A 13,269-nucleotide genomic window follows, 5' to 3' on the forward strand; every position below is an offset into this window, starting at 1 on the left:
ACATGATTTTACAAGATTACTGAATGAAAAAGATCCCAATCTTAGGTTTACAATGGAATACGGTGCCAAAAAGGTACATTTCCTAGATATGTGGGTTGAAAAAGTAGATGGTTCTCTGTGCACATCTCTGTACAGGAAAGAAACAGACAGAAACACGTTGTTGATGGCAAACGCAACAACATGATAAAATGTGAATACTTCTGTCATCCTCATACTGGCAAAAAAAAAAAATCCACTGATGTAATAACATGCTTTACTTCTCATGTCGTATACATATGATAAAGTGTCCGTGTGGTCTGGCTTACATTGGGAAAACCTCTCGTCCTCTTAAACAGAGAATGAGCGAACATAAGAGCTCTATCAGGAGGAATGATAGAGAATACCCAGAGTTCACTTCCATGATTGTAAACATGACATCTGATCATTCAGGTTCTGTGGTGTAGAGAAGGTGAACCCACCAGATACAGGTGGCGATATAGAGAAGATCTTAAATCAGAGAGAAGTGTATTGGATGTACACATTACAAATCTATCACCGAACGGACTGAAGGATGAGACACCACGGCATGTGATCTGTAACAGAATGGAGTCGCCTCGTCTATGGTACTAAATTAGACCGATGTAATGATTTATGAAAGTCAAGTACGACCGATGTCCCATTACACTGGTGTCTAATCCCTGTATACATACTGTACATTTTTTTATATATAATATGTGGTTATTGGGATAATTTGTTGCACTTTTGACTATTTGATTCTATAAGATATTGACTCTTTACCCTACTGATGTTATGCTTGTCTCACAGCTGAGGACACAGAGAGGGGCGGGGCTTTATCTATTTAAGACGTCCGAATGATAATTTTCACTTACTAGTCTGACGAAGGTCCGGTTAGACGGAAACATTACTACACAATAAAAGGTGTTGCATTGCAAGTAGCAGTGTGCGGGAGTTCATTCTATTGTCCAGGTAATGCAAGTCATGCAATAAAAAAAACACATTTGGAAAAGTTTAGAAAAATATTTATTTTTCAAAAAGCAATAACAATAACAATCATCAATAACAATAATCAATAGCTAATTTATTTTTAAACACTACATTTTAAACTCTTTTTAATATTCAAAACAATATCAATAGTAACATTATAACAAGCCCATAAAAAGTCCATAAGGACACCTCAGCCTGTTGTAGGTTCTCCACCATGTTTGTTCTAACCTACGAAACATGGACAAAAGAAGAAAAAAGAAGAAAAATAGAGAGTGCTGGTACACAGTGTCAAAAAACGTCCAAAAAAGGTGCTCTTTGGTTTGGGGTATGCAACTGAATGAAACAAAAGTCCAAGGCACTCTTCCTTGAAAAAAATAAAAAGCCTTTATTTCATGGGCTCATCTAAGGACGTTAAAAACACTTAGAAGACTCCAACGTGTTTCGGCGTCGGCCTTCGTCAGGGAGCCCCAAACAACTCATGCTCAAAATGGCTGCTGTCAACCACAGAGTGGAATATAAAGGTGTGGTCAAACAATCACTGCCTGAATACACCACTTCCTGTCACCTGGCTCACAGTACCAACAATATACTGTATATAAAGCCATATGCAATACATATGAAAACATATGAAAAAATACCAACTATATCAGCAAAAATACATCAGCTGGGATGCAACAAGCAAAAATACAATTGCAATTCCAAAAATGGTGGTAACCAGCATGTATTATAAATCAAGTCAAGGTCAATAAACAGATGAATAAACAGATGAAAAAGTGGGTTTTGTAAGTGTTTTTAATGTCCCCAGATGAGCCCATGAAATAAAAGCAGAGTGCCTTGGACTTTTGTTTCATTCCGTAAAAAATAGTCTTTCTATGAGAAAGTTTTGTCAAATTTGATGAGCCTAAAAGTACTTTTAATCAAATTATTTTTAAAATTTCTTAAGATTCATTTTGCGTCTTACCTTTTTGAGTTAAACAAATTCATTGTATCCCCTTTAATTAAAAAACACTTAGAAAATTTTATGAATTTTTCTAGATATGGCTAAATCAAAAAGGCTAAATCAAATTAATTTTTCAGATTAATTTTAACTTAACATAGTTTCTTTGAGTGATATATATATAAGTATTAGTGATATATAAATAAATTCAATACATTTCTTGTATCCCCTTTTTGTACATATTAAAAAATATTTTTTAAGGGGAAAATTTGACGCAACCTTTTTTTGATGAGGCTAAAAAACTTCTATCGAATTGCATTGAAATGTCCTAGATATTTAGTTTTCTTTAAGATGTTAAATTGATAATGGACTCTTGGTTCGTTCCGCCGACGTGTTGCCGACGTGTTGCCGACGTGTTGCCGACGTGTTGCCGACGTGTTGCCGACGTGTTGCCGACTTGCTGCCGACGTGTTGCCGACTTGCTGCCGACGTGTTGCCGACTTGTTGCCGACGTGCTGCCGACTTGCTGCCGACGTGTTGCCGACGTTCTGCCGACGTTCTGCCGACGTTCTGCCGACGTGTTGCCGACGTGTTGCCGACTTGCTGCCGACGTGTTGCCGACGTTCTGCCGACGTGTTGCCGACGTGTTGCCGACGTGTTGCTGACTTGCTGCCGACGTGTTGCCGACTTGCTGCCAACGTGTTGCCGACTTGCTGCCGACGTGCTGCCGACGTGTTGCCGACGTGTTGCCGACTTGCTGCCGACGTGTTGCCGACTTGCTGCCGACGTGTTGCTGACGTGTTGCCGACGTGTTGCCGACTTGCTGCCGACGTGTTGCCGACTTGCTGCCGACTTGCTGCCGACTTGCTGCCGACGTGTTGCCGACTTGCTGCCGACGTGTTGCCGACGTGCTGCCGACTTGCTGCCGACGTGTTGCCGACGTTCTGCCGACGTGTTGCCGACATGTTGCCGACGTGTTGCCGACGTGTTGCCGACTTGCTGCCGACGTGTTGCCGACTTGCTGCCGACGTGTTGCCGACTTGCCGCCGATGTGTTGCCGATGTTCTGCTGACGTGTTGCCGACTTGCTGCCGACGCGTTGCCGACTTGCTGCCGACGTGTTGCCGACTTGCTGCCGACACTGACGACACTGACGACACTGACGTGATGCAGATTTGCTGCCGATGTGTTGCCGACGTGTTGCCAACTTGCTGCCGACTTGCTGCCGACTTGCTGCCGACGTGTTGCCAATTTGCTGCCGACTTGCTGCCGACGTGTTGCCGACTTGCTGCCGACGTGTTGCCGACTTGCTGCCGACGTGTTGCCGACTTGCTGCCGACTTGCTGCCGACTTGCTGCCGACGTGTTGCCGACTTGCTGCCGACTTGCTGCCGACTTGCTGCCGACTTGCTGCCGACTTGCTGCCGACGTGTTGCCTATTTGCTGCCGACGTGTTGCCGACGTGTTGCCGACGTGTTGCCGACTTGCTGCCGATTTGCTGCCGACTTGTTGCCGACGTGTTGCCGACGTGTTGCCGACTTGCTGCCGACTTGCTGCCGATTTGCTGCCGACTTGTTGCCGACGTTCTGCCGACGTGTTGCCGACTTGCTGCCGACTTGCTGCCGACTTGCTTCCGACGTGTTGCCAATTTGCTGCCGACTTGCTGCCGACGTTCTGCCGACTTGCTGTCGACGTGTTGCCGACTTGCTGCCGACGTGTTGCCGACGTGCTGCCGACGTGTTGCCGATTTGCTGCCGACGTGTTGCTGACGTTCTGCCGACGTGTTGCCGACTTGCTGCCGACTTGCTTCCGACGTGTTGCAATTTGCTGCCGACTTGCTGCCGACGTGTTGCCGACTTGCTGCCGACGTGCTGCCGACGTGTTGCCGACGTGTTGCCGACTTGCTGCCGACGTGCTGCCGACGTGCTGTCGACGTGTTGCCAACTTGCTGCCGACGTGTTGCCGACGTGTTGCCGACTTGCTGCCGACTTGCTGCCGACGTGTTGCCGATTTGCTGCCGACTTGCTGCCGACTTGCTGCCGACGTGTTGCCGACTGGCTGCCGACTTGCTGCCGACGTGTTGCCTATTTGCTGCCGACGTGTTGCCGACGTGTTGCCGACGTGTTGCCGACGTGTTGCCGACTTGCTGCCGATTTGCTGTCGACGTTCTGCCGACGTGTTGCCGACTTGCTGCCGACTTGCTGCCGACTTGCTTCCGACGTGTTGCCAATTTGCTGCCGACTTGCTGCCGACGTTCTGCCGACTTGCTGTTGACGTGTTGCCGACTTGCTGCCGACTTGCTGCCGACGTGTTGCCGACGTGCTGCCGACGTGTTGCCGATTTGCTGCCGACGTGTTGCTGACGTTCTGCCGACGTGTTGCCAACTTGCTGCCGACTTGCTTCCGACGTGTTGCCAATTTGCTGCCGACTTGCTGCCGACGTGTTGCCGACTTGCTGCCGACGTGCTGCCGACGTGCTGCCGACGTGTTGCCGACTTGCTGCCGACGCGTTGCCGACTTGCTGCCAACTTGCTGCCAACTTGCTGCCAACGTGTTGCCGACTTGCTGCCGACGTGTTGCCGACTTGCTGCCGACGTGTTGCCGAATTGCTGCCAACGTGTTGCCGACGTTCTGCCGACTTGCTGCCGACTTGCTGCCAATGTGTTGCCGACTTGCTGCCGACGTGTTGCCGACTTGCTGCCGACGTGCTGCCGACGTGTTGCCGACTTGCTGCCGACGTGTTGCCGACTTGCTGCCGACTTGCTGCCGACTTGCTGCCGACGTGTTGGCGACTTGCTGCCGACGTGTTGCCGACTTGCTGCCGACGTGTTGCCGACTTGCTGCCGACTTGCTGCCGACTTGCTGCCGACGTGTTGCCGACTTGCTGCCGACGTGTTGCCGACTTGCTGCCGACGTGTTGCCGACTTGCTGCTGACGTGTTGCTGAATTGCTGCCGACGTGTTGCCGAATTGCTGCCGACGTGTTGCCGATTTGCTGCCGACGTGTTGCCGACGTTCTGCCGACTTGCTGCCGACTTGCTGCCGACGTGCCAACGTGCTGACAGTGCAGAAAACTCAAAGCAGGTGTTTGACATCATCTGTCAGTGGCAAAATACCTGATTGACATCACTGATTGGGGTGTGGCCAGAAGTTTCACCCAGAGAGAGCAGTGCAGCAGCAGTTTTCTGGCCCATGTAATGCAGTATTGAATTGTTCGTTAATGGAGAGCAGTATGTTCTATAAAGTGGCTTCAATAATGTGGTTGCATTGAAATGATGAACTTGACAGATGTCACAGACCAACACAAAGTTAGCCACAACTAATCGACTGCGTGTCAAATCTTCACAAAGCCTGTCTGTTTGTGTGTCTGTGTACCTTCCGTAATGTTTTGTCTGTCTGTCTTTTCAAAGTGTGCTTGGACCCCACAATCACCGCTTGTAGCTGTATTCTATTTATTTCCATCATGGAATTCAAAGGGTCTTAAAGAGTTCACATACTTATTGTAAATGGGCTACTCCCCTTCTAAGATAAGATAAGATATCACTTTATTAATCCCCTTGGGGAAATTCAGGTGCAACTGGCAGAACAGTACCAGGGAAAACAAGAAGATAACAAAAGAGAAGAGGTAATAAGACACAAATAAAGGTAATGTACATAATATAAAACTATAGAGACAGTGCAAATAATGCAAAAAAATGCAAATGATAATAACAAATGCGTATACATGTACTGTATGTATAGTCCATGGTCAGGAGTTCAGTTATTAGTGCCGGTCAGGGGAAGGGGGAGGGGGGTCTAAGGGGCTAGGGGTCCAGGTCCAAGTTATTGTGCAGGGTGTGGGTGGGTGTGTGTGGTGGGCCTGGAGGGGGGAGGGGTGGTGGTCATGGCTGGCTGGCACAGAGGTCGCTGATGATATTAAACAGTCCAGTGGCCGCCGGCACAAAGGAACGCCTGAGCCGCTCTGTCCTGCAGCGTGGGAGGAGGAGCCTGAGGGGGGAGGAGCCTGTGGTTGAAGCTGCTCCTCATCAGCCTCAGCTCGTCGTAGAGAGGGTGAGAGGGTGAGAGGGTGAGAGGGTGAGAGGGGTTCTCCAGGACGGAAGTGATCTTTCCCCTCATCCTCCTCTCTGCCACTGCCTCCAGACTGTCCAGTTCGTGTCCAACAACAGAGCCAGCCTTCGTCTGTTGGCTTCTCCTGCTTTGATGCCGCCTCCCAGCACACCACAGAAGAAGAAGAGACTGGCTGCTACAGACTGGTAGAACATCTGCAGCAGCCTGTTGCTCACGTTGAAGGACCTGAGTCTCCTCAGGAAGAACAGTAAATCTGATGCAATACAATCAAAGACATTCTTAAAAAGGCAGCAGGTAGAAGACTTTAGATGCAACACAACTTCTTCTAGTGTTTTGTAATCAACTGGATTAAACTGTGACTTTAGCTAGATTTGTATTAAGAAATAGCCATGTAAAAAAAGTTTTCAGTAAAGTCTGAAACTGTCTGCCTCTAGTGATTCTCCTTTGTCCTGTTGATGGGACTTTGCTCTGCAGCGTGAAAACAGGAATATGAATGGAACAGTTCTATAAGAAACACATGGAAACGGATTCATGTGAATATTATCTTATGTAGAATAAGTCAAATAGAATAGAATAGTCGGGTTATTGCTTTCCATGTAAACCTAGTCAATGAAGATTAAGACTCCATGGATTGGATCTCCTGCCTTTGTGCTTTAGGACTTAATACCAGGATCTCAGTCTTTCCTTTGTTGAGTTGAACTCTAAAACCCGACTGGTACACATCCTACAGATTGTGGAGTGATAGGTAACTGTGCAGTTGTTTATAGACAACCTTTTCAAGTATTTTACTAAGGACAGGACGGTTGGAGATTGGTCTATAGTTGCTAGTTATGGATGGGTCTAGATTACTCTTCTTCAGTAAGGGTGTGATAAAAGCACACTTGAGAGAAGTGGGGAAATCACCACACTGTGGGGAGGAATTGATAATAATAGATCATCTGATAGGCAGTGAAAGACATTTAAACAGTTTTGTGGGAATAGGGTCAAGAGAACAGGTGGAAGACTTTAGCTGCTGGATCACCTCCTCAAGATCACTGGAGTCAGTGCTTAATTTGTAAATGGGACAGGACAGGACGGAACGGGACGGGATGGGACAGGACAGGACAGGAATTCCCAAGAAGACAGTAGGCAGGCTCCAGCCTGTTGTCACACCACATTTCATTGGAAAGATATCACAAAGTCTCAGACCTGCTCGACAGGTTGGATAAAACAACAACACTTTCCCAGCACTGAGATGATGGTTGACTTGGCCGGGGGGGTCTGGGGAGGACAAGTTTTCAAAAAACAGCTCTGGAATCATTTCTAGTAACTTTTAAAAAGGATATCTGATGAAATTGACCAGATGCATTTTTATTTATTTTATTTTATTGAACCTTTATATAACCTGGCAGGTCAATTACAATGAGGGCCTGGCAAGAGGACAGAAGGACCTCTCGAAGGATGAGGGGAAAGGGGGGAACAAAAATGGTAGCCATTAGGACCATATAGCTAAGAACAGCAACAGTACAACAGCAACAGTAAATAATGGAACACGAAAACGGTGGATCTATGTGCGGCCTTAAATGACAGAAGGGAGAAGGGAGGGAAGACTCTCCTTTGACCCATCCATAACTAGCAACTATAAACCAATCTCCAACCTTCCTGTCCTTAGTAAAATACTTGAAAATGTCTATAAACAACTGCACAGTTACCTATCACTCCACAATCTGTAGGATGTGTACCAGTCGGGTTTTAGAGTTAGTCAAAGCACTGAAACTGCTCTTGTCAAAGTAGTTAGATTTTAAGATTAACAGTGATTGACACTGTTGATCATGACAGTTTACTGAATAGACTTGAAAACTGTATTGGCCTATCTCATCATATTTAAAAGGAAGGACTTTCTCTGTGTCTCTTTGCAATTTCACATCTGAAGAAGTCAACATTTTCTGTGGGGTCCCACAAGGGTCAGTTCTTGGTCCACTGCTGTTCAATCTATACATGCTCCCTCTTGGTACCATCATACAGAATCACAATGTGTCCTCCCATTCCTATGCTGATGATACACAGCTGTACGTCTCATTTTCCCTAGACAACCTTAGTCCTGTAAATGAGCTTGTCAGATGCATCAACAACATCAACCACTGGTTTTCCGAAAACTTTCTACAACTTAACAAAGGAAAGACTGAGATCCTGGTAGTAGGTCTGAAAGAAAAAGGCAGGAGATCTGGCTCTTCACAGGAAAGACAGTAGGCAGGCTCCAGCCTGTTGTCACACCCATTTCATTGGAAAGATATCACAAAGTCTCAGACCTGCTCGACAGGTTGGATAATACAACAACACTTTCCCAGTACTGAGATGATGGTTGACTTGGTCGGGGGGGTCTGGGGAGGACAAGTTTTCAAAAAACAGCTCTGGAATCATTTCTAGTAACTTTTAAAAAGGATATCTGATGAAATTGACCAGATACATTTTTATTTATGTTATTTTATTGAACCTTTATTTAACCTGGCAGGTCAATTACAATGAGGGCCTGGCAAGCGGACAGAAGGACCTCTCGAAGGGAGAGGGGAAAGGGGGACCAAAAATAAGTAATAAAGGAAAGGAAAACAAAAAAACAATACAGTTAAGACTAATAAGACTATCAGACACAAATGTTACATACATCGCAGAGGCAGAGAAACCCAACATAGTACGGGAACTAGGAAATAATCAAAATACTGCTTTGTACCTGAGTTAGTGCAATTGTCAATATGAATGTTGAAGTCACCGGAGATGACAATACAGTCATAGTCAATTGCAGCAGCTCACCAAATTCATCTAAGAAACCATTTTTGAGCTCAGGAGGGTGATACACTGTAAATAGTAAGGCAGCAAATACAGATTTAACAACCAGAGATGGGCAAAAATACAGTAAAATGTATCTAGATACAAAATAATACATGACCATTAAATGTATCAAAATAAATTACGTAAATAAATTAAGTTACTGGTGTGAACACAATACAAAAATACATACTTTGAAACATGAAAACATGAAACATTTGATCCATACATTATAATCGGCATTTGCCTTTAGGTGTCCATTTCACAACAAGAAGTAATAAATCAAGCATGAGGCCCCAAACAGCTGCCTTGCATAAAAGAAAAAGGAGAAAAAATACTAAACCTGTTACATTTTTTGCCTCTTATGTAAATAACTTCAGAAATGTTTCTACCAGTTACGAATTATATCCAAACTTAGATCAATTTTATCTTTTTAAGATACTGAAAAAAATCATACATGTATTTGTATCATCACATCTGGATTACTGTAATTCTTTATGTACCTGCTTAAGCTGTCGAGCTATAGCCCGGCTCTAAGTGGTACAAAGATAAATGGGACATCACACATTACCCCTATTTTAGCTACCTTACGCTGACTACCAGTTGCTTTCACGGTTGATTTTAAAATGTTATTAATACTTAAAATGCTTTGAATGGTTTGGCACCTCAGTACTCAACTGAGCTGTTGTCTCCCTACAACACCAGTCGCCCTCTCAGGTCTTCAGACAAGTCGCTGTCTGTTCCAGGTCCTGAAGACAGAGGGACATCGTGTTACAGCCTCCAGGCTCTGGAACAATCTAGAACAGCTGGGTCTTTTTAAACTGAAGATGATTTTTTATAGATTAGCTTGTAATGTCTTTTCATTTGTTTTCTTTTCTGTTGCCTTTACCACAATCTCTATATTGTGTTTCAATCATCAGTATATCACCACTATTTTTCATGTTTTATTTTGATGTTTTATTGATTGTTTGTTAAAGCACCTTGTGCGTTTTTGCTTGAAAGGTGCTATATAGGTAAACTATTGTTATATATTTTTTTAACTCATGTAAGAAAGCCCAATCATATTTGCAGGACCAACTCATGCCCATATATGGCCACATCACACCACTACCCAAAGCTAAATTACACATGCACCAAATCTACTGGATGTAAAGTGTCTCATTACTTTGCTGTTTCTCCAGTCTCTGCAGAGTGCTGACATGTGGGAGTGTCCTGGACATGCAGGTGTGGATAAAACTTAACTCTGACACACAGACCGCTGTATCAGACCAGATCCTCATCTGCTGAGTCTACACAGCTCTCTGCTCTGCACTGTACCAAGCAGACAACACAGCACAGAAACAGGTGAGTTTCCATACTAATGTACCATCATAGAAATGTTTTTTACCATTATTACAAAATGCAATTATCAAGGCAAAGCAACTTTAAGTAGACTTCTAAATTTGATTAATATCAAAGTAATCTGAATTCTGTAAAGTCCAAGGTATAAGTTAGGCTTATCACATAGCGCTTACCTAAGCTAAGCACATTCTTAGACCCTTCTTAGCCCCAGGCTAAGGAGGTTTTTTAATGTAAGCATATCTAAAATACAGCTACAAGCAGCAATTGGCAGGGTCCAAGGACCTGATGACCTCTGTGTGATGTGGACTAATGTGCAAGTGTGATCCCTGTGGCATGTTTGGTCTCTGCAATACTGATACGACTTAAGACCCTGGTACTCGCCTACAGAGCAGTACATCAGACTGCCCCTCCCTATCTACAATCACTGGTCAGGTTCCAAACCCTGCGTCGCTCGCTCCCCTTCGGTCAGAATCAAGGGCGGATATTTCATTTCACTGTTGGGGGGGACAATAAACAGAAAAATTTCTCAAGAGCAATTCCTGAAGGGGACACCAAAGGTGCCGCCAAAAGTACTGCTGTATTAAATGTATATAGAGGTCCATTATGAAACATTTCCATAAGCACTTCATTCCTTTCTTATGAAGATTTTATCAAATTGCCTTTGATATTACTGGGGTCTTTCTACTGAAAAATGATTGGATGTCTGTTTTTCTTTTCTCTGCCATTTTAACTGACCTGGCTGGCTGACAAATAGACACACACACACACACACACACACACACACACACACACACACACACACACACAGCATGCAGGTTATTTACAGTAGTAGGTGAGATGCAACACCCATTAACTGAACTAAAGCTAATATATGCCTAATTAGATTTAGTTTTCCCGAAAAAGCAGATCTCTAATGTTTTGCTGTCAATGTGTAAAAGTCCAGAACGCTATGAAGCCTGCCAGAAACTTCCTTACATTTTAACATAATGTTTGTTGTAATTATGTCTTTTTTATTAATTAAGTCTTCATTTATTTCCAAAATTATTAACAAAATAACATAGTGGCAGCCATTTTACATGCAGTAAGAAAAAAATAATATACTTAGAACCTAATTACATAGGGTAAGTTAATCTTAAATATTATATTATAGAAATATTACTGTTACCATCTACAAAAGATAAAGTATTTTGGTATGAAAACCCGTATTTTAATTTAACCAAGTATCCTGTATCATAAATACATGTCTGGCATTTGTAACAAACCAAACCGCTTGAAAATCGGTGGAAAATTCAGTGAGTTATGAGGATTTTAATTGTGGACAGACCTCCTGCCTCCATACACACACATGCATTAGGAGACGCGGCTCCGTACCAACACGCTGACGCACGAGATCCAACCGCGAGGTAACGGAACAAAATGTAGTCTGATTACAACTGTGAATGTGTTTTATTCTGTTGAGTGGTAGAAGTAAAGAAAAATGTCTGACACATCCTTTGTTTTAAGTTAACCTTTGTGAAGCAGCTTCTTACTGGAGGTCAGCCACCACTGACACACTTCCAGAGATCCTCCACACACACTCGTACCGAGGGCTGATGTGTGTGTGTGGGGGTTCGGGGAGGCAGGTAGGCAGTGGACCAAACCACTGTGAGGCGTATGAGGGGGGGACTCAATCTTTCGAAACTTAAAAACGCATTGTTTTGCGTCTATAATTAGCACAAGTGCTTTCAATGCATATTATTATATTATTTAAAATTATATAGTTATGTTTACAATGATATATTGAGGGGGACAACTCTCTAGTCCCAGGAAGGGGGGGTCCGGACCCCCCTGTCCCCCCCGTAATTTCCGCCCCTGGGTCAGAAGGGCTGAATCATTGCCCATCTTTCGCCAGAGACTGAAGACTCATCTCTTCAGGTTACACCTGGACCCCACTTGAACTAACCTGTAATGTAATGATCTTCTTCCCCTTCTACAAATGCTACTTATTCCTATGAAAAGGCTTCGCTGATGAAGACTGTGATACACAGTTGGTTTCACTACTGTTGACAAAATGTACTTATTGTAAGTTGCTTTGGACAAAAGCGACTGCTAAATGACTTAATGTAATGTAATGTAATGCAATGATACATTCAGGAGAGAAACTGTAATAAAAAAAATTAAAAATAAAATAAAAAACGAATGTGTTTTATAACTCATAAAATATATGTCATCATTATGAGCTTATGGATGGTTGATTGCCATATTGAGCATTTTGAGTTTTTACTCTAATAAATAATAATAAATAAAATAAAATAAAATGGCATAGATGGTTGATCTGTATGCAATACAGAGCATTTTGGAATTTGAATGGAGTTTGTACTGCATACATTGACTGAGATATAAATACAATGGATGTGTATGGCCACTTAAAGTTAGGTAAAGGTCATGACCTGATGATGTCTGTCGAATTTCTTGAGTGTTGGACTTTGCGTTCCCGAGTTATGGCTCATTTTGTCAAATACGTGCCACACCCTAAAATTGATTGTTCTATAGTGTCCAAACGATATGGAGTACAAAAAGTCTTTTGATAACTTTTAATCATGAGTGTACAGAGATGATGCATACCAAATTTGGAGATGATTGCCTAAACAGTCTAGGAGGAGTTCGCAAAAATAGGTTTTTGAGAAAATTCAAAATGGCAGAAAATCTAATATGGTGCAATGGGCATGGGCTATACAAAAAGATGTGTCCTCACCCAAGGAATACAGGACAAAATAATTATGTTTCTTCAATTTATAGTGCCTGAGTTATGGGCATTTAAAGTGTAAAATATTTCTGTAGCGCCCCCTATGGGCGAAATGACACTAAATTTTGCACATTACCTCAGAGTGGATACCTGCACAAGTGTACCATTTTTTTTAAGATAGCACAATGTGTTCATGAGTTATGGCAATTTTTTAAAAATAGACCCCGCCCACAACTTTTGATCAAACTTTGGAAGCCAATTATATCAAAACAGTATGGAATATCAAAAATCTTTAGATAACTTTTAATATTGCCTCACCTGGCAGGAGTTTGCAAAAATAGGTTTTCGAGAAAATTAAAAATGGCAGAAAATATAGTAGACAGAAATGGGCCGATGCAGGTAGATTGCATTGACCC

Source organism: Centroberyx gerrardi, chromosome 2, assembly GCF_048128805.1.
Source record: "Centroberyx gerrardi isolate f3 chromosome 2, fCenGer3.hap1.cur.20231027, whole genome shotgun sequence".
In the NCBI taxonomy this organism is placed as follows: domain Eukaryota; kingdom Metazoa; phylum Chordata; class Actinopteri; order Beryciformes; family Berycidae; genus Centroberyx; species Centroberyx gerrardi.